Source organism: Anser cygnoides, chromosome Z, assembly GCF_040182565.1.
Source record: "Anser cygnoides isolate HZ-2024a breed goose chromosome Z, Taihu_goose_T2T_genome, whole genome shotgun sequence".
Taxonomy (NCBI): Eukaryota; Metazoa; Chordata; class Aves; order Anseriformes; family Anatidae; genus Anser; species Anser cygnoides.
The window spans coordinates 51,935,384-51,957,478 of NC_089912.1; the positions used below are offsets into that span (position 1 = coordinate 51,935,384).

The 22,095-nt window shown below is 37.5% G+C and overlaps 1 protein-coding gene and 1 non-coding gene across 36 annotated transcripts in view; both read right to left on the minus strand.

Moving 5' to 3' along the window:
* PTPRD (protein tyrosine phosphatase receptor type D) overlaps positions 1-22,095 on the minus strand; it is a 1,327,869-nt gene that overhangs the window by 400,084 nt on the left and 905,690 nt on the right. For 34 of the 35 annotated variants that reach the window (XM_066988380.1, XM_066988378.1, XM_066988352.1 and 31 more), the window contains one exon: positions 17,907-17,950. The exons of the other annotated variant lie outside the window; for it this stretch is intronic. The gene's annotated coding sequence lies outside the window, so the exon portion shown is untranslated. The remainder of the gene's footprint in view (positions 1-17,906; positions 17,951-22,095) is intronic. 35 annotated transcript variants of the gene reach the window in all.
* LOC125181155 (5S ribosomal RNA) lies at positions 1,774-1,892 on the minus strand. Its single transcript, XR_007160201.1, has one exon. It is a non-coding gene; the product is annotated as a 5S ribosomal RNA (ribosomal RNA).

The window sequence follows — 22,095 nt, forward strand, 5'->3', positions numbered from 1 at the left end:
TTGTTTGGGCAAATTGAAGCTGCAACAAGAAAGCCCTCAGGGAGATTAAGCAATTAACAGATGAATATTAGATGGCTGCAGGTTCCTGAAAAACAAACAAATAAACAATAACGACAACAACAACAAAGAATAATAAAAAAATTGAAGAAACAAAAATATTATTGTTGGTAATTTGCAAACTTGACATAATGCTAAGGTACATGGAAAATAAAGAGGTGATTGGTGACAGCCAGCTTGGCTTCACTAAGGGCAGATCATTCCTGACAAATCTGGTGGCTTTCAACAATGGGATTACAGTGTTGGTGAACAGGGGAAGAGTAACTGACATCAATTACCAGGACCTGTGGAAAGCATTTGACATAGCATTTGACAACATGATATCCTTGTTTCTGAATTGGACAAACATGATTTTGATGGATGGATCACTTGGTGGGTAAGGAATTATGGATGGTCATGCTCAAAGAATGCTCAATGTCCAAGTGGAGGTCACAGTATCACAGTATCACAGATTTCTAGGTTGGAAGAGACCTCAAGATCATCGAGTCCAACCTCTGACCTAACACTAAGTACTCCACTAAACCATATCGCTAAGCTCTACATCTAAATGTCTTTTAAAGACCTCCAGGGATGGTGACTCCACCACCTCCCTGGGCAGCCCATTCCAATGCTTAATAACCCTTTCGGTAAAGAAGTACTTCCTAACATCCAACCTAAAACTCCCCTGTCGCAACTTTCGCCCATTCCCCCTCGTCCTGTCACCAGGCACGTAAGAGAACAGACCAACCCCCACCTCTTTACAGCCTCCTTTAAGGTAACTGTAGAGAGCGATAAGGTCGCCCCTGAGCCTCCTCTTCTCCAGGCTGAACAAGCCCAGCTCCCTCAGCCACTCCTCGTAAGACTTGTACTCCAGACCCCTCACCAGCTTGGTCGCCCTTCTCTGGACTCGCTCGAGCACGTCCATGTCCTTCCTGTAGTGAGGGGCCCAAAACTGAACACAGTACTCGAGGTGCGGCCCCACCAGAGCCGAGTACAGGGGGACAATCACTTCCCTAGACCTGCTGGCCACCGTGTTTCTTACACAAGCCAGGATGTTGTTGGCCTTCTTGGCCACCTGAGCACACTGCTGCCTCATATTCAGCCAACTATCAACCAATACTCCCAGGTCCTTCTCTGCCAGGCAGCTTTCCAACCACTCATCTCCCAGCCTGTAGCTCTGCTTGGGGTTGTTGTGTCCCAGATGCAGGACCCGGCACTTGGCCTTGTTGAACTTCATGCAGTTAGCCTCAGCCCATCGGTCCAGCCTATCCAGATCCTCCTGCAGAGCCTTCCTGCCCTCGAGCAGATCGACACACGCACTTAGCTTGGTGTCATCTGCAAACTTACTGAGGGTGCACTGGACGCCCTCATCCAGATCATCGATAAAGATATTAAAGAGGACCGGCCCCAGTACCGAGCCCTGGGGGACACCACTAGTGACCGGCCTCCAACCAGATTTGACTCCATTCACCACAACTCTCTGGGCCCGGCTATCCAGCCAGTTTCTAAGCCAGCGAAGCGTACGCCAGTCCAAGCCCCGAGCAGCCAGTTTCTTGAGGAGAATGTTGTGGGGAACTGTGTCAAAAGCCTTACTGAGGTCAATGTAAACCACATCCACAGCCTTTCCCTCATCCACCAAGCGCGTCACTTGGTCATAGAAGGAGATCAGGTTCGTCAAGCAGGACCTGCCTTTCATAAACCCATGCTGACTGGGCCTGATCGCCTGCTTGCCCTGCAAGCCTACAGCACCCGGTATTCCCAGGAGGTCTCCCATCCAAGTACTAACCGGGCCCGACCCTGCTTAGCTTCCGAGATCAGACGAGATCGGGCGCTGCCAGGGTGGCATGGCCGTAGGCCATAGGTCACTAATAAGTGATTTTCCTCAGGTGTTGGTATTAGGAGAATGACTGTTTAACATCTTTGTTGGTGACATGGAAAGTGAGATTGAGTGTACCTTCAGGAAGTTTGTTGATGACACCAAGCTGGGTGGTGCAGTAAACACATTAGAGGGAAGGGATGTCATCCAGAGGGATCTGGACCAGCTTGGGAGATATATTTATATATAGCCTATATAAAGCCAATATGTCAATCACCATATTGATAAACACTCTTTGGAACAACTCTGATGGCAAGGGTAAGAACAGGAGTTGACCTGTTAGTACCTCAGATATTCTGTTTCCAACCAACTTAAAAAAAAAAAAATCCACAAGAATTTGGCTGTGGCATTCCAGTATCTAAAGGAGGCCTACAAGATAGCTGGAGAGGACTCTTTATCGGAAATTATAGAAATTGGACAAGGGATAATGGCTATAAAAGAGGGTAGATTTAGATTAGGTATTAGGAAGAAATTCTCCACTCTGACAATGGTGAAGCATAGGTATAGCTTGCCTGGAGAAGTTGTGGATGCCCCATCCCTTGAAGTGTTCAAAGCCAGGCTGGATGGGGTTTTGAGCAACTTGATCTAGTGGAATGTGTCCCTGCTCATGGCAGGGTGGTTGGAACAGGATAATCTTTAAAGTCCCTTCCAATGGAAAGCATTCTATGATTCTACGAGTCTATGATAGTGTATGTTTATGTGTAAGTCTCTGTGTTCAACTAAACAAACATTACTGTGTGAGGTGAGCACTGCTCTGTCTTCTTTGCCCTTCTCTGTAATAACAAAACGCCAAGCTGGAGCTGTGTAGTGGGTTTACGTGGCAAGGTTTTGGTAGCAGGGGACCACAGGGGTGGCTTCTGTGAGAAGAATCTAGAAGCTGCTCCATGTTAGGTAAGGGCCCCACTGCTGAACAGAGCCGAGCCTATAAGTGATGTTGTTTGCGCCTCCGTGAGAGCATATTTAAGACAGGGAAAACAAACAAACAAGCAAACAAACAAACAAACAAAAAAATGCTGCACCACACAGTAGCTGGGAGAGTGAGAGGAGTGAGAAACAGCCCTGCAGGCGCCAAGGTCAGTGAAGAAGGAGGGGGAGAGGTGCTACGGGTGCCGGAACGGAAGTCCCGTGTGGCCTGTGGTGAGGACCATGGTGAAGCAGGCTGTCCCCCTGCAGCCCATGGAGTACCACGGTGGAGCAGGGTTCCACACTGCAGCCCGTGGAGGAGACCACAGTGGAGCAGGTGGACCTGCACTGACGGAGGCTGCGGCCTGTGGAAGACCCCTGCCGGAGCAGATTACGGGCCAGTCCTGTAGCCTGTGGAGAGGAGACCATGCAAGAGCAGGTGACCTGGCAGAAGCTGCTGCCCGTGGGGGATCCAGGTTGGAGCAGTTTGCTCCTGAGGCATGGACCCCGTGGTATGGACCCATATCTGGAGCAGTTCTTGAAGAGCTGCTGCCTGTGGGAAGCCCACGCTGGATCAGTTCAGCAAGGACTGCATCCTGTGGGAGGGACCCCACAGCACAGGGCACGAGAGTGACCGAGAAGGAGCGGTGGAGAAGCGCTATAGACTGACCATTACCCTCGTTCCTCTGCACCACTCAGGGGGATGAAGTGGAAGAGGGTGAATGGGGGGGAAGGTGCTTTTGGTTTCTTTCCTTTGTTTCTCACTTCTCTAGCTTGTTAGTAATAGGTAATAAATCTTACCATCTCCCTATGCTGAGTCCGTTTTGCCCGTCATGATAATTTCTGTGTGATCTCCTCATCCTTATCTCAACCTTTGAGCCCTTTTCATTGTATTTTCTCTCTGTTCTACTTTGAGGAGGGGGAGTGAGAGAGTGGTTGTGGTGGAGCTTGGCCGCCCACCCGAGTAAAACCACCACAAGCTGTTGAGTAAAACACCACCAATACAGAATTTCAGAACAGAAAATATGCAGTATTGAGAATGGATTTTAATAATCAATCTAAAACATCACATTTTTGCCCCAAGTACAGTTTTGTCTCCTCTTAATTTAAATTCATCTTACTGTTTATTTTAATGGTGCTCTTGTACGGTGTGATCACTTGTGTTCAGGATAGTAGTACAATTGACATGAAGGTGCTGTGGTGACAAGTCTCTGAAACCTTCAGGGAATGCCTCTAAACCTGTAACAATGTAGACTGAGAAGGATAAGGCTCTGAAACAGATTCCTATAAACAGATACCTATGAAGAGCAGCACTGGGACAGAAATGTGCTCAGACTTCTGAGCTCTACTTCAGTTTCTCTAGTCGTCTTCCAATACAACAAAATAATTCAGAATCATTGAGTACAACTAATGAAACTAACAAACACTCAGTTAGGAATGTTATTCTATGAATGATTTGTATATACTGATGTAAATTCCAAAAGGAAACGAACTATTATTCTTACAAACAATAATGAATAGTAAGAAATGACATAATTTCACTGTGAACACTATTTTAGGTTTGTGGTGTTTTTGTGTTGTTGTTGTTTGTTTGTTTTTTAAATCTTTATCCTCTAGTTATAACAATAATAACTAAAGAAGAATATGCATGATGTCTAAACTTCAAAGTATTGTTGAAAATGTGCCTCTATACCTCTGATTAGCAGTTTATTCCAACTTTTTTTTTTTTTTTTAATGGTAAATAATTTTAATCTTGTGGAAGAACAAGCCTTCCAACAGAGTTATTAGCATCAGGAAATAGCATATATTTTTCTTCCAAAATCTACAGAGTTTATCCTCAGATGTGTTTTAATAATATTTACTAGTAGGAAAAAAAGAACCATTAATCTCTGTATATTATCATATTGTTATATGTGTAAACAACAAATTCAGGAGGCTAAGCAAACACACTGGAGATAATTTCTGCCCTTTCTTTCATCCCTCATTAAAAAGGTAATCTGGGATTAACAAAACTACAATGAAAATATTTTCTACAAACATCGGTATTAATATAAAGGCTTATAATTACTTAAAGAAATATGCTGTTATTGTTTTTAATTGTTTTGTGCTTTCTGCACTAAAAAAAAAAAAATACTCAATACTGTTATTTGTGTACAGTGTACATATTGACTGATACAAATACAGGATCAAAGTTAGACCACTCTTCTGCTGAAAAAGTATTTTAACCATTATCATCTATTTAAGGGAAGTTGGATTAGAAAAAAAATGTTTAAATTCTGTGTTGCACATCCTATTTTCCTATCCAAACCTTAGCAGAAAGAAAACAAAGTTTCGGGTTGGAAATTAGGAGACATTTCTTCTCAGAAAGAGTAGTCAGGCATTGGAACGAGTTGCCCAGGGAAGTGGTGGAGTCACTGTCCCTGGGGCTGTTTAAGGAAAGGTTGGGTGTGGTGCTTAGGGACACAGTTTCGTGGGTGATATTGGTGGTAGGGTGATGGTTGGACCAGATGATCTTGCAAGTCTTTTCCAATCCTAATGATTCTATGATTCAAACACTGAAGTTTTCCTTTGAATATTGCAGTAATAAAACCTTCTGTTCTTTTTACTAAACTTTCTCCAGGGAGCTTACACATTATCAAAGTCTGGAACAGAAGACCTCAGACCAGAATAGTTATGCTGTAGATGGGGACCTAATATGACAGGACTTTTGGACACCTAAATTAAAGCCTCTGTTCTTAATAAGCACAAACAGGAATAATCTGATTTGAACAACATAAAATCTCTATATGGAAGGTATACCTACCTACTAAGTATACCAATTTAGTTAGCTAAAATAAGACCCAGTCTGTACTCCTGTCAAAGACTGTTTCCAACACCATGATTTCTGGATTGTAAGCATTTGAAAAAATTCCCTTCAGTTATGCAACCAGGAGGATACAGAGAGCTGAGAACTAATGAAAACCTATGCATTAGGGACAGTGAGACTTCATATATACAGAGCTGTTTACATAAGAAAAACACAGCAGGACTAAAGAATTCAAGGTGATGAGTATTATTAATTTTTAAAGATAGTTTCTAGCATGATCTGTAAGTGCAGCTTCAATTGCAAATGATGAGTACAAAATGGTCATTTCTATTCCCTCTCTTTATTTAGACAATGCAAGTCTTTCAAAGTCTGGGACACATTCTTTGTGTTTTGTTTCAGTGAAGAATGCTCCAGTCTTAGTACTGGGAATATGAAAAAGATATAGAAAAATGTGATAGGTTTTAGTACACATGGGAATGATGACTAAATGAGTCAAGAATACCATCCTTGGAATAAGCTCTGATTCTTATGAATTTGTTGTATTAATTTTTCTGTCTTGAAAAGCAACAAGGATAGAAAAATGCAATTTGCGAGAAAAAATAAATGTTGTCCACTGGGGAAAAAAAAAAAAAAAAAAGTTTAAGCAAAATATCTTCTCCAATCGTTTCTAGTGCATTAACTTTATTTTCAGTCAACATATAATCATTTCTGCTCCAAGTTTTTCACATTGGCAATTGCAGGAAAATTAAACATCACAGTTCATATGGTCTTAATGATGTATCTACTAGTTAAAGGATCAGAAAGTTACTGGATCTAGAAAAAAATAAGTAATGGGATATAACTCTCTGTTTTTTGATATAACCATGAGTAGAACAGCTGAAAGACTGCAAGAAAGAGAGATGACCTTTGATTTTAAAAACACGTAATTCTGTTTGTTTAAAAAGAAAACAAATGCATCATTTTTCACTTATGGGTATTTATCTTGCCCTTTAAAGGCCAGCTATTGAGTGGAGGTAAAGTTCATACCTAAAATGAAATGTGAGTATCCAATACGAAGCACATTTTTTCCTTAGCATTGATTTTGAACCAGACTTTCAGAAAAGATTAGGAAGCACCACCACCACCACCAACAAAGCATCTGTAACTATTCCCTGTATAAAGAAAAAAAAAAAAAGTAAAAAGCTCACAATCTGTACACACGTACATATTTGATAGACAGTGAATGTAGACTGCAAGCTTCTTATTACTTTCAGAACCCCACAGGGATAATTGGAAGAGTAGATACCAGAGTGGTCTACAGATAAATAACAGTACTGAAAAGCTAGATGGTAGTTCCCATCAGCTGTATAGAGAATTGTAGTGGAGGACATATAAAACTACACTTTTTTCCTTCTCCTCCTCCTCTCTCCACCCACCTCAATGGAGATCTGCTGGAGAAGCTGCTCCTTAAAGTAAAAACCATTTACCCATAAAACCAGTCTCCATTTCTAAAGTAAAAAGTTACACTTCTTTCCATATACTGTGCTGAATATAGGTATCTGCTAATTGCATAATTATTTTGGAAACAAAAATGTTTTTAAGTAAGAGAGTTTACCTTCAAGAAACCAATAGAGCATGTCTTTGTTTCCTGTTTTCAGGTATTTCCCAATGCACTAATTGAGTAAGAATAATTTTTAAGAACATTATTTAAAACAGAATTTCTTGCAACAGTTGTTTTAGGAAAAAAAAAAAGAAACATACTGGGATTTTTAATTTTATTTTTTACATTTAACCTTATTATATATTTATTAAACTTCATTAAAATATCATGAAAATAAAATTATATATACTTGCAGGAATAAATAATATATTGCCATATTCTAATTTGGAATATATATATATATTAAAATTAAGAGTAGCTACTGCTAAATATGAAAAAAAAAAACAACAAAAACCAAAAACATTTTCTTTAGAAGATGAAGTTGCTCTCTGTAGCTCAGCTATGAGACAAAACTGATATTTTATGAACTAGAAAATTTAATAAAAACACATAACAATCATTATTCTGAAAAGAATTTTTTAAATTTTTAGTGAAATTATAAATTTTCCATATCTATTTTTAGACAGTAATAGTCATCCACATATACATGAATAAGTGACTCACATGCAAATCTTAATTTCCAACTAGTTGTATGAACTATTTATCTGGTTTTGCACACAGAAAAAAAAATCATAGCTTGAAAATTAGTTATACATCATTTATGTCTATTTCAAATTCACTGCTCATTTAATTTGGTATCAGTACCAAATGCCAATAATCATTTTAATGCAATGCTGAGATATCATTTCTGCTGTAGCATAGAATTTATTAAACACTATTACAAGGAGTCTTCTCCTATGAGATCATGACTGCCTGCACTGTAGCAATCAAGACACCTGCAACCACTTCACTCATCCTAACGTGTTCATAGCAGCACTATGAAACATGGAAGCTACAGAGAAGGCTATTCTCATCTAGAAGCAGTATGTCTGTGCTAGAAAGGCATTATCAGTAAACTAACAAGCCCTGGCACTTTTCAGAGCTTAATAGCTCAGGGGCAACACTGCATTCTGTTCTCAGAGCCAAACAAGTCCACCTGTACATCTCTGCACTGTGTCCCATGGATTTTCTGGTGGATTTCTCAGTGCAAACATCTCTGGCACTGTGATTCACTGTACAATGAACACATTCCTACTTCTTTTTCATTTTCATTGTGAAATATTTGTCCATTTATTTGATGATTGACTTCACCTCTTTCAAGAAATATGTGTATTTTATAACCAGAAACACTCACATTCAAGACTTTTGTTCATTCATACCGACACTGGCAGATATCTAATGTTCAGCTACCATAATTAAGTTCAAAGGACTATTTTTATCATCATCTTATATGTTTGTGTCTAAAACAATGTGCTCATATGAGGTGGAAAACCCATGACAAAGGTGAGTCATTCAACATAAAGAAATTCTTAAAATGAAGAGATTGTTTTCTTGAAGCCTTTCCCCAAAGTTACATTTATTAAGAACTGAGGTTGTTTAATGGTTATATACATTTCTAATTGTTAATTGTTTTAAAATAATGCAAGATATGAGGAAAACCACTTGCAAATATTGAATATTTCTTTTATGAAAGACTTTTACAGAAGATCTACCTAAGATGCAGGCTGGATTCAAACTCCATCCTTTGAGGTTAAAGAGAAAAAAAAAGGAAAAGAAAAAGAAATAGAAGGAAAAAAAAGCTTAATCCACTGTGCGTGTATAATTATATACTGTGTGTGTATAATTATAAATTAGATAAGCATTGCTCTCAGACATACTTTAATCAGTCTTTTAATGAATAATTAAAAAAATACAGTATTTTTTTTAACTCCAAGACAGTCTTTCGAACAAAATACCATCTGTAAATAGGGTGAGAGAATAGGAAGTATTCCATATAACAGGAAGATATGAATAATTTATAGTGTAACACCACTGTAGATTGGGGTCCTGATGTATTACTCCAAATTCTGTGTGCATGATGATTACATTAAACCTATAAGGCTATCTTATTCCTAATACTAATATTGACTGTTTTGAGGAATTGTATATATTTGTATTCACAAATAGGTGATCCTCTTTCTTCTAATCATAACAATGAATTACTCCTTTGTTTTCCATGAACATTCACTTTCCTGCAAGTAGAAAGTCTTTAGCTGAAATGTAAAATCATAATGAGAGTCAGAGATAAGACCTGACAGTGATACCGTCTTGAAATCTGGTGGCTTTCTATGATGGCATTACAGCATTGGTGGATAGGGAAAGAGTAGCTGACATCATCTACTTAGACTGATGTAAAGCATTTGACACTGTCCCTCATGATACCCTTGTTTCTAAATTGGAGAGACATGGATCTGACAGATGATCCACTTGATGGGTAACAAATTGGCTGGATTTTTTGGAAACAAAACAGTTTGGAAGTTGAAATTTTTTTTTGGAAACAAAAAGTTTCAGTCAATGGCTCAATGTCCAAGTGGAGATCAGTAAAATGTGGTGTTCTTCATGGGTCAGTACTGGGACTAGCGCTGTTTAACATCTTTGTTGTTAACATGGACAGTGAAATGGAGTGCACCCTCAGCAAGTTTGCTGACGACACCAAGCTGTGTGGTGCAGTCGATACACTGAAGGGAAGCAATGACATCCAGAGGAACCTGGGCAGGCTTGAGAGGTGGGCCTGTGTGAAGCTCATGAGGTTCAACAAGAGCAAGTGCAAGGTCCTGCATCTGGGCCAGGGCAATCCCAATTGGATTGAAAGCACCCCTGATGAGAAGGACCTGGGCATGCTGGTTGATGAGAAGCTTGACATGAGCTGGTAATTTGTGCTCACAGCCCAGGAAGCCAGCTGTATCCTGGGCTGCATGAAAAGCAGTGTGGCCAGCAGGTAATGGGAAGTGGTTCTCCTGTGCTACTCTCTGTTCTTGTGAGACCCCACCTGGAGTTCTGTGTTCAGCTCTGGGACTCCCACCAAAAGAAGCACATGGAAGTACTATAACAAGTCCAGAGAAGGGCCACAAAGACAATCAAGGGACTGGAACACCTCTTCTGTGTCAATAGGCTGAGAGACTTGTTGTTGTTCAGCCTGGAGAATAGAAGGCTCCAGGGAAAATTTACAGCAGCCTTTCAAAACCTAGAGGGGGGCTACAAAAAGCTGCAGAGGGACTCTTTATCAGGGAGCGTAGTGATAGGACTTGAGTAATGATAGAGTAAGATAGACTAATGGCTTTAAACTAAGGTAGGGGGTAGAGTTAGGTTAGATAAAAGAAAGAAATTCTAGGTCAATTCTAGGTATGAAACTGTTTCAGTAGAAATTAGCCAGTGCCCGACAGAAAAAAAATAAATCACATAATTTATCTTGCAATGAAAATTGTGTAGTACTCTAACTAGAGCCTTTGCAAGGCCTTCTAATGCCATAAATGCATCCCTCCTTCTGAAAACATTTCAGCTGATCCATATGAGCAACTCATTAGCCTTTTTATGTTTATACTGCTTCAGAGGAATACACTCTATTTGTGATCAAACATCAATTCCTACCTTCTTCAGTTAAAGAGGTGCCAAGCCTTTTTTATTGAGAACTAATACAAGGCCTTAAAAAGAGTTCCTCTCTTGTTACTAGTTTTTACATTATCGGGATGATAACCCTTCTTTCCTACATGAAGAAAGACACTGTTTAACGGTTATAAAGAGATCTTTAGTAACGCTCTGCTCTTGAATCACAGTTGCTTCATTGAACACGTTTTTTCATACAAGTCTGGAACAAAATGGTCACAAGAAGAATAGATATCTACATGAATAAATACTAAAAATCAGCATTAAAATATATTATTAAGCAGACTAGTAATAATCAGTTTGATTGCTGTGAAGAAGTCAACTGAACTAATGTCTGTGATTACAGCAGGATAAATGCATATTCCAATATCAGTATACAGCCAATGGAAACAGTAATCTAAAAGTTTAAACATGTTATTAAAATACACAGTGCCCACAGCAAGACAGCAGGACTCACAACATTAATTGCTGGTGTCTAGACAATAATTTGTTTTTAGTCCCCACAAGTTTAATCCATCCATAAAAACAAACAAACAAACAAACAAAAAAACCTTATTAACCATGGGTTTACTAAACCTGTCGTAGAATCATTTCCAAACATGTTTAGATTCACAGCTTCAACTGTTTACCTGTACTGTAAACACAAAGGTAACGTGTCAATTTAATTCAGAGCCACTGGAACCTATGGATTCTGACTTGCGATTAAGCAATCAATACTCATACAGTCCTCAAATGGAGTAAATAGTCAGCTGGTAGCCATTTAAGATGTCTCTGGATCTACTTTAGTATTTTTATTGTTAAAAAAAAGCAGAACTTAAATCTGGATATTTACTGTAATAAAAATTACACATTCACACATGAAGGCAAATTAGAACAATTCCCGTCCCAGCAGGAATCCAGTTTTACTTCTACTCACGTGGAAAGACTTTACATTGAACTTAAATACATGTAAGGAGCAAAATCTCTACCTTTGCTGCATGTTCAGAACTGAGTAATGAGCATTAAAATAGCTGAAGAAACTGGCTCTTTGTACCTTTACACAAAATTAGACATGAAGTGTCTTATAATTATATACATGGTGAAGCAATGCACTATAATGAGCTAACCAACAACATGGGAAAGGGCACAACTTGCCATTTGTTTTCATTCTTGTGTCCTTACTGCTACTTTAATTGACTTATTTATCCTTTCCAAACATTTTTACATGAGAGTCACAAGACATGACTTTTTAATAAATCAATCTGAAGTCCTTTCCTACTTAATTTCAATTAAGCAAACACATTTCAACAATCCTCAATCTCCCTCTGTGAATTTCAAAGGGAAAGACAGCTAACAGCCCTTCTATATGATGGTGATATAGTTTACAGTCTTTTTCAGTGTCAGATTTCCATTAACCATTTCCATTAACCATTTAGCTGAAGATAGAGGGAATAACATACTGTAAGCTTTAAGGTCTATAAAATATTGATAAGAGTGATAATTAGCATCTTATTCTCACAGAAGTCACAGATGAAATGTGCTATCAGTTCCCTCTAAAATGGTCAAATTAGTTCAAATTTTGGAAAACAACAATGTAAAAATGTCCCCAAATGTTAAAGTTCTTTCTTCCAAGTTATTTAATATAAAATGTTTGGATTCTTTTTATTACACACTTTTTATTACTCTTTTTATTTTTTTTTTTTTTTGAGCTTGTTTGGGCTTGTCTTCATCCAATTTCTTGGAATTTGTACAGCACTGAAAATAACTGATTTGCTCTGCTCCAGTAGAATTAGAACAAAAAAATTCTTTGAGTGGAACATAGTCATTACTTATCATCCTACAGATTTTTCGGTCATCGTCAAATATGCCATCCTTCTAAAGAAATCAACAACAACAAAAAAAAATGACATTTTACAACTCCAAAAACATATTACATAAAATTATAAAAAATATACAAAGAGTTTTCTTTCTTTGTAAACTGCCAGGTGTTTATAATCTCAGTGCTGTAATTGAGGGAGCCTAATAACTTATTTAATATACATTAGAAATTACACCTATGAACTTGGCTAATTAAGTTCTTGATGTGAAAATAATAAAGTAAATAATAGCAAATGTTAAGTATGATTTTATTTTGCGAAATATCTCATGACAGGTTTATGTCCCAGAAGGTTATCAGACTACAACCTTTAACTTTTTCCAAAAAATAATGATTTTCCAAACCAAAAAGGGCATATGACTCATGGAAGTTGAATAAGTCATATCCATTTCCTTTATTGCTATCCAGAGGTGCAATATGCTTTTAACTGCAATTCTCCCAAACAGAGTTCTTGAGTATATCTTTTCTAATAATAGTTTCATTTAATGGACTTCCATTGAATTATAAAATAAAAAGGATTTAATCTACAGGAAATAAGATCAACATGACTTAGTTGTTTATTCTGTTAATATTTGCTTATTGTTAAAGATGTACTAGTCTCTTGAATAATACAATTGTTCCTGAATATTCTGATTGTAGTATGACAACAAATAATGATTTAGATTGGTAGGGAATTTGGATGGTGTTTTCAATTTCATTTTTTTCAGTTATTTATTTTGTGTGCAACAGCATTTTTGCATATGGTGGAGTTCTGAAGTTATTATCATTCATTTTATGGTTAAATATTCTTCCTATTCCCGTTACAGACTCGGTTCCAATTTGTGGTGCTAGAGGGAAGTTTACATCAAAAGCCCCTAGGGCTTAGAAAGCTATTTCTACAGAACCTTAATTCAAGAAATAATCAGGGAACTTTAGTCTTGATCCGTACACTATTGAATGCTTTTCATCATTTATAATGTCTTCTCATGACAGATAATTAAGAATGCTGGAAGAAAAAACTGATATTATATGTTTTGAGTATTACTGAAGCTTATGATTTATTCATTATTTATGCTGCTTGTCTTCCCCTCACTCCTTCTACCCCACCACCACCCTCCCAGCCCACCTATCCCCAGTGCATATTAACAGCTATTCATTTGCTCTGGAACAATTAGAATTTTGGTAATTAATGATAGTAATAATTTAGAATAACTTGTCCAGTAAAAATGTCCCTATTAAAATCACTGTTCTTGCTCACTAATTCGTGTACAGGCCAAACTTCCTATAATGTTCATCTGATTTACATTTTTTCCTGAGAAAAATCCTGGAGATTTCAGCAGAAATGAGCAGAGACTTTTCTGTCATGGAGAATTCCAGAAAACATATGACATCATAGGTGTTATTTATATTTTTTGAAAATACATAATTAGAGAATGCGATTTCAACAAATAAGGGCAGCTGGTTTATTTTGGCTGCTTTGAATAAACCACCTGTATGAAAAATATCAGTACCTTTGTAGGACATATTACTTGCCCTATCCACTACAAAATTTAGACTTCAATTGTTCCCTCTGTAAGATTTTTGTCATAAGGCTGTCTTAAAATCAAAGGCTGCTGCACTTTAAAAATCTCAATGCCTTTGATCTTCATAATCAGCTTCTTCCTACATAATATGCACTTTACTATAATAAGTAAATTGCAGGCTCTCAAGATCAGCCACAGAGAAGAAATAACTACTGCTGGAAGGAACAGAGGGCCTGACGGAATAAACAGAAAGTTGGCCCACAGTCATCAGGACACTGAATTTTAGTTTACTGTACTGGCATAAGCATTGTTCAAAATTTGTTCAGTAATGTTGTTTAACTGGGCTTACAAAATACAATGTTGTTTGTAAATATGCTTCTCTTTAATATTAGGCCACAGACTATCTTTCACTGTGATTTTTTCTCCAGTAAAAAACATGTTGTCCTACATTGCCCAGCAGACTATTTAATAATCAGGTTTCTGTTAAAGGCTATAAATGTTTCTAAGCAACCACAACCCACTTTAAATATGCTAGTCAATTAGCTCTAGACACCATCTTCCAGTGTTTGTGTCTATTGTTTCTTTCTGACTTGAAACATAAAAAGACAGAACAGGGGAAGAGAGAGAGAGATGGTGGGGAAAATTTAAAATAACACCTTGAACTAATCAAGGTTGACACTACTAAGTATAATTTGCATATAAACAGAGCCCTCAGACAGACCCTGCCCAACAGTACAGTGATGACTAACTCAAATTAGAAAGAACAGGAACTTATCTAGCTAGTGCCAATATGGAAAATAAGAATAGAAATTAAAAGAGAAGATTATATTGGTTGTGAAGAGTGATTGTAAGATTAATGACTCCAATTTTGTCCAGTGTTTTCATATTGCACTTTTAAGTCATTTCTTTCCACAAAAAATAAACAAAGAAAGATTCTCTCTGTAAAACCAAACCAGTTGTAACATGATTATTAAAGAGAAGGCTAAAGAATGATTTCTCTGTTCAAAAATTAAATAATAAACTAAATTTCAATCACAGAAGGATATCTCAGCTAAGTGGCTTATGTCTATTGTTCTATGACTCTCATCCTCAAAAATTCCATTTCATTCCTAGAGTTGCAACAACCATTCTTGCTTGGTGTGGTCAGTTTTCCTTCTAATCTCTAACAGTTTCTCTATTTATTATTGTGTGCACATATCTCAGTGAGTAGTGCCTGAGGAGAAAATAAAATGTTAGAGAAAAATAAAATAAAATAAGTTTGTTATGGATAAGAATAGTTGCCTCTATTCTGGAACTCAATACTAAGCAGCAAGCTTTCTCTGGGCTATTTCTGTTTTTGCACTACGATGTAACACAAGATTAAGAGTCAGTGTCATGGGTTAACCCCAATAGGCAGCTGAGCCCTTCATGGCTGCTTACTCACTCCCCACGCAGTGGGCTCAGGGAGAGAATAAGACGGATAACAGTGTGAGAACTTGTGGGTTGAGATAAAGACAGTTTACTAGGTAAAAAAAAAGCTGTGCATGCAAGCTAAACAAAAACAAGGAATTCATTCACAACTTCTCATTGGCAGGCAGATGTTCAACCATTTCCAGGAAAGCAGTGCTCCATCATATATAGCTATCACTTGGGAAGACAAATGCCATAATTCTAAATGTTCCTCTCTTCTCCTTCTTTCCTCCCAGTTTTTATTTCTGAGCATGATGTCATATGGTACAGGATATCCTTTTTGTCCATGGGGTTCAGCTGACCTGACTGTGATCCCTCTCAGCTTCTTGTGAACCCCAAGCCTCCTCCCTGGAGGTGGCACAGTGGAAAGTAGAGAAGACCTTGACTCTGCAAGCACTGCTGAGGAGCAACTAAAACATTGTGTTATCAGCAATGTTTCACCACAAGTCCACAACACAGCACAATATAAGCTAGTATGAAGAAAATTAACTCTATCTCAGCCAAAACTGGTACAGTGACTTAATATAAAGTTACATAAAAACAAAGAAGCTAGAAAGACATGTATAAAGTATGGGTATGGTAAGTTATTTAACTCACTAGCTATATTTCTATGCATTACTTTCAAATAGATAGCACATTCTATAAGTTTTATCATAAGGGCAAGAAAGGCCACAGACCTTTGTAATAAAAGATCCCCTTTTGGATGGGGCTAAAAATTGAAATTTTGGCAAATGTAAGAACAGCACAAATATTCAGTGATACTAACTCCGGACATGGATTCACACAATTGAACATTAGGGACTTTCTCAAGCCAGAGGCAGTATCAGTGTATTTCCTGCTCTATGGATTTTTATTTTTTTTTTCCTTCCTCATTTTCTTCTGGCTTTCCCTTGTGACTATGGAAAATACGAACTCCCCATTAACTTGTTGCAACCAGTTTCACAGCTTCCCTATAAGCTGTATTTATTTTAAAACTTGCACATCTGATTTCAGTTTTTGGACTTGAGTTTTTGTACTGGAAAAAAAAAAGAATGATTGCTCCTTTCTGATTTTCTTCAAGTCAAACATTTTATAGACCTCTGTCTGGGCTTTCCTCAGTTCATTGAAGAATGCTAAGCACATAGTCATTTACCTTACCAGAACTGTCTTATCATTTTGATCATCCTTTTCGTCCTGCTTCTCATCTTAACAAATGCTGTGGTATTCACTTTTGAGATAAATCTCAAATCTAATTCTGAATGGTAATTATCAACATCAAAATTGTAAGTTCTTGTGATATTAGGACTGTTTTTCTCAGGGAGCATCACTTTGCATTTATTGCATGCTACAATTCATCTGGGAATTTATTGTCCATTCCCTCAATAATCTTATGATTCTTCTATCATTCTCAAAAATGAATGCAGCAGTTAAATGGTTAAATGTCTTTAAATAGCTTAATATGTCCAGAAAACTATGTGATATTACTTTTGACTCTCTTTCTTCAGCTCTGCTAACATGTTAAACATAATGTGTGAAACCTGAGGACTACCTTTAAATACAGAAACAATGTAGTTGTTTTATAATATGATCAACAACCTCAAATGTTCTCTAAATCATCATACATATATTATAGATTATAGTTTATATAGAACCTTATATAAGTTGCCAAACTGTCTGTAGACACATAAAATTTTCTGTGATGCTTTACTAGCCATATAGTGTTTTCTCATTAAGGACTGATTTGTTTCCTAGCCAGGTTAATGAATACATTGCCTTACTCATCAAAAAGAGCCATATCACATGTGCCTGATGGTCAGTTTACCTTATGCAACACAGATTGAAAAAGGTTTGATGTGTTTTTTCGTACAGCTGTATCTTGTGGAATACTTTCTTGTATGAATTAATAACTGCTTTCCAGTCTTACTTTTCCTTTACAGGTGACTGTTATTCATTGTACAAAAGCTAATGTGAGGTATCATGCAAAACAGAGCAACTAGAAGTGCTCAGTACCCTTTGGCGTTGCTGTTGTTACTCACACAGATTATTCCCTGCATTTCTGTGTAATTTATAGCACACCTTAACAGTTACATTGTGGGAATAAGACTTTATTTTATTCCAAGGCTGCAAAATCTAAACTATGATCCTTCCCCTCAGGACATATGTACAGGATTTTATTACAAAGTCTACTAATCCAAACATTATGTTCTGCTTTCCAACTAGAAGAACCTCTCTGAATTTCAACAAGGATACGTTTTCAAGATATACTAAATATGACCAGATAGGAGGAAGTTTGTAGTTTATGTATAGAATGAAAGCCAACCCAAAATAAATCATAGTTCTTTCAGAAAAATAAGTATCTGTAACAACAAACACTGCAATAGAGTACATGTGAATCTTACTTTGAATCTTTGTAGATTTATTTGCTGTCCACCAAATTCCTCACCTAAGAGGAAAAAAAAAATAAGTAGAACAAAATGAAACTTTATGAAATGTGTAATATATTCTTGTATTAGAAAATTTAAATGAAAAAAATGTCACAAGTAAATTTTTTTTTTTTTTCTTTCTGATTTGGACTCCAAATGAGGAGAATATCCTGTGTATTGAATATTCAATCCCTAGCAGTAAAGATTTCTTTACAATTTAGAGGAAAACATGCCTTCTGTTTTCAATCTGTGTAACAGTAAATATATGTAATACAAATGAATATATATATATATATCCTTCAAATTATGTCTTTGAAAATATAAATTCAATCTTATTCAGTGTGCAGAACTGGGTATTGAGTGTCATAGCTTGTACAAAGAGAAATACTTTCTATACACTTGATGCTTAGAAAGTATTTTGTACAGTGCTTGGTGTTTGTATGCAATCAATAAATATTTTAAATTTTAAATTGAGAAAATGCAAACATAAAAACAGTTGTAGAATAAAGACCCCACTACAATATTCAGCAAATATAGTAAAAAAATATTACAGAGGCTCCTTCCAAGAGTTTTGGGGGCAGCCCTGAAGGAGGAAATGCTCTTAAAACGTGCAGCCACTTTCTATTAAGTAGGCATATTTGCTTCCAGATGATCTAGCAGTGACAAAGCATACACATACATCATGCTCAAGACATGGTGGCAGAAGTTCTTTAGTATACATTCAGGTTCTGAACAGCAGTTCAAGGTTTTAAAATCAATATTGTTTGGTTCATTTGATTGAATGACAGCTACACAAATATTCACCATAATTTTTGGATAAACAGAGAGAAGGGATTAAAAAAAAACAAAAAAAAACAAAAACAACAAAAAAAAACAACAAAAAAAAGCACAGACAAGTACTTGTCCTGGTTAGAAACCTTTGCTTGATTTTATTTTCTACAGCATAAGATTTATTCATCTTCAAATATCTACTCAAACTTTTAGGGTTTTCCCAGTCAATCTTTAAAAAATCTCAATATAGAGAAGTGATGTTTCTTTATTGTTATGCTGTTTCTGGAGCTATAAATAATAAAATTATTTGGTTAAACAACTCTGCTTAACACATTTTACAAAGAAATGAACAAACATTTACAGTTTTCCTTAGTAAGCACCAATACATTTTAAACTTTAAAAATTAAAGGCATGCTATGAAAACCAGGTCAATGAACATGAAAAGTCTGTTCTGAGAAGTGGAAAATAAAAACTTTTATTCTTGCAGAAGGCCTAAAGTACTTGCAGGTTTAGGTCTAACACAGAACAGGCACATCTTTCTGCCTTCCCTGACTGTTTTCACTCTCCCATTGTACAGGAGTGGGGGTGAGGTTGTGTTCTGCTGGACCTCAGGCTGGAACCTTGCCCATAGCTGGGAAACAGCTATATGCACATCCTACACACAACATGCTGCCTTCTCCCATATTCTGCCTACATTGCTGGCCAAAGAAGAAGAATGAACAGAAGAGATATGGCTAACACCAATTTTCATTTATTTTATGGAACTGTGGCACCAAACAGAAAAATGGAATGAAGGTAATCAAGAGGAGCAAATCCAAGCATCTGTTCTCTGTGCAGCAAATGCCCCAGGGTCCAAGAGGAGATGCTGTGATCATCAACACATTTTGTTTTTGTTGTTTTTCTGTTTTGTTCCTTGCAGTTTCATTTTTTTTCTGGAAGCTGCCATGCCAGACCAAGCTCAACAAAATACCTTCACTGTTTGCTCAGTTTAATCTGGCTCTGGAACTATCTCAGGTTCATGGCTCCTGAAGAGAATTTTATGTCTCTGTAGTACTTTTGTATTTTTACTGTATTTTTGAAGTTATCTAAGTGAACAACATTCCTGACATTCAGAACCTGATATTTAGATTTTATTATGATATACGCTACCAGTTTTCTTATACTATTTTTATTCATCTTCATCTTAACTTTCTTATCTTTATCTATCTTTGTCTTCATCATCTTTATCATCTTTATCTTTTATTTTTATTCAATATAGAATCATAGAATCATAGAATATCCCAAGCTGGAAGGGACCCACAAGGATCATTGCATGCAACTTCTGGTTCCCTACAGGACCAACCAAAAATCAGACAATATGTCTAACAGGACTGTCCAAACAATTCTTGAACTTGGGCAGGCTTGGTGCCATAACTACTTATTTGAGGAGACTTTTCCAGTGCCTGACAACCCTTTCAGTGAAGAACCTTTCCCTAACATCCATCCTGAACTTCCATCAGCCAATTGTTCATCACATTATGTTTTTATCTAGCTGTATGCTGGACACTTTGTCCAAAAGGATACTATGAGAAAGAGCATCAAAAACTTTACTGACATCCAAATATATACATTTTTTTAATTTTTATTTCTAGCTTTTTTTTTGTCTATTCATAAAAAGGAAGAGTCAACAAGTCTGAATATAAATATATTTAAATATTTATATAACTTTATAAAAATATGAATTCAACATAAAATATTACGTATATATAAATATTATAAAAAACATATTCAGGATATGTTGATATGGTGGCTAATTTCATTGCAGTTACCACCCTCACCACATGCTTCCAGATGCTTTAGCAAAATGTGCAATAAGAGTAGTTCTAATTTTAAGACAAAACAAACAAACAAACAAAAACCAAGCAACAAACAAACACCCCCCCCCCCTTTATTACTCTAGCGTTTTCTTTCATCAGTAAGTTTCTGAAGAGAGAAAAAAGGATATGTGACCCCAAAAAGGCTTTCCAAAATCTGATGATTGAATATTTTTGCACATGTGAGTCGTCAAAGTGATGTTCCACTTGGCAGGTAAAAAAGACATAAATTGCACATGGTTTAGGTCCTTCAGTAACCATTCAGTGTCATAAATAAGGGACAAAAAAATGTCACTGAGCTCCAGTTTAGGATACACATTTCTAAAAACATAAAAATCAATAATACAAACGTATGTACAAAAATAGGTCTACTGAAGGATGTGGAAATGATTTAGTTTTTTAAGAAAAGTAAATTAAATATGCTGTCTTTGCATAAATAAAATATCTAATGTTAAAACAGTGGGTACAAATTTATTGTACATGGGACATAAAATGTTATTAATATAAATGAAGTATTTTCTCTTAGCTCTGTTAGAATTTTCTGTTCCGCTTGTCAGAATAATCTCAAAACAGTCATTCAACTCTTCTTCGAGACCTCTGCTGCTGAAAAGGTTGTCAGAATTTGCCCTTTGGATGTTTACTTCATATGAAGTTTTTCCAGTAAAAATGATGTAATGTATTCTCTTTAACATTCATCAGTCTTTCTCTCTTCACCTCATATTTCAATAGTTCTCCTCCTCTCTCATAGCAACTACCATTTAAAAATATTAATTTGCTTTAGAACAGTTCAGTGTTTTCATTAATTTTCTCCCACTCTCTGTAAAATACCCTCTTTCCTTTGCCTTGCCTTGCCTTGCCTTGCCTTGCCTTGCCTTGCCTTGCCTTGCCTTTGCCTTGCCTTTGCCTTGCCTTGCCTTGCCTTGCCTTGCCTTGCCTTGCCTTGCCTTCCCTTCCCTTCCCTTCCTTTCCCTTGCCTTGCCTTGCCTTGCCTTGCCTTGCCTTGCCTTGCCTTGCCTTGCCTTGCCTTGCCTTGCCTTGCCTTGCCTTGCCTTGCCTTGCCTTGCCTTCCCTTCCCTTCCCTTCCCTTCCCTTCCCTTCCCTTCCCTTTCCTTTCCCTTCCTTTCCCTTCCTATCCTTCCCTATCCTTTCCCTTCCTCTTTCCCTCCCCCTCCCCCTCCCCCTCCCCCTCCCCCTCCCCCTCCCCCTTCCCCTCCCACTTCCCCTTCCCCTTCTCCTTCCCCTTCCCCTTCCCCTTCCCCTTCCCCTTCCCCTTCCCCTTCCCCTTCCCCTTCCCCTTCCCCTTCCCCTTCCCCTTCCCCTTCCCCTTCCCCTTCCCCTTCCCCTTCCCCTCCCCCTCCCCCTCCCCCTCCCCCTCCCCTTCCCCTTCCCCTTCCCCTTCCCCTTCCCCTTCCCCTTCCCCTTCCCCTTCCCCTTCCCCTTCCCCTTCCCCTTCCCCTTCCCCTTCCCCTCCCCCTCCCCCTCCCCCTCCCCCTCCCCCTCCCCCTCCCCCTTCCCCTTCCCCTTCCCCTTCCCCTTCCCCT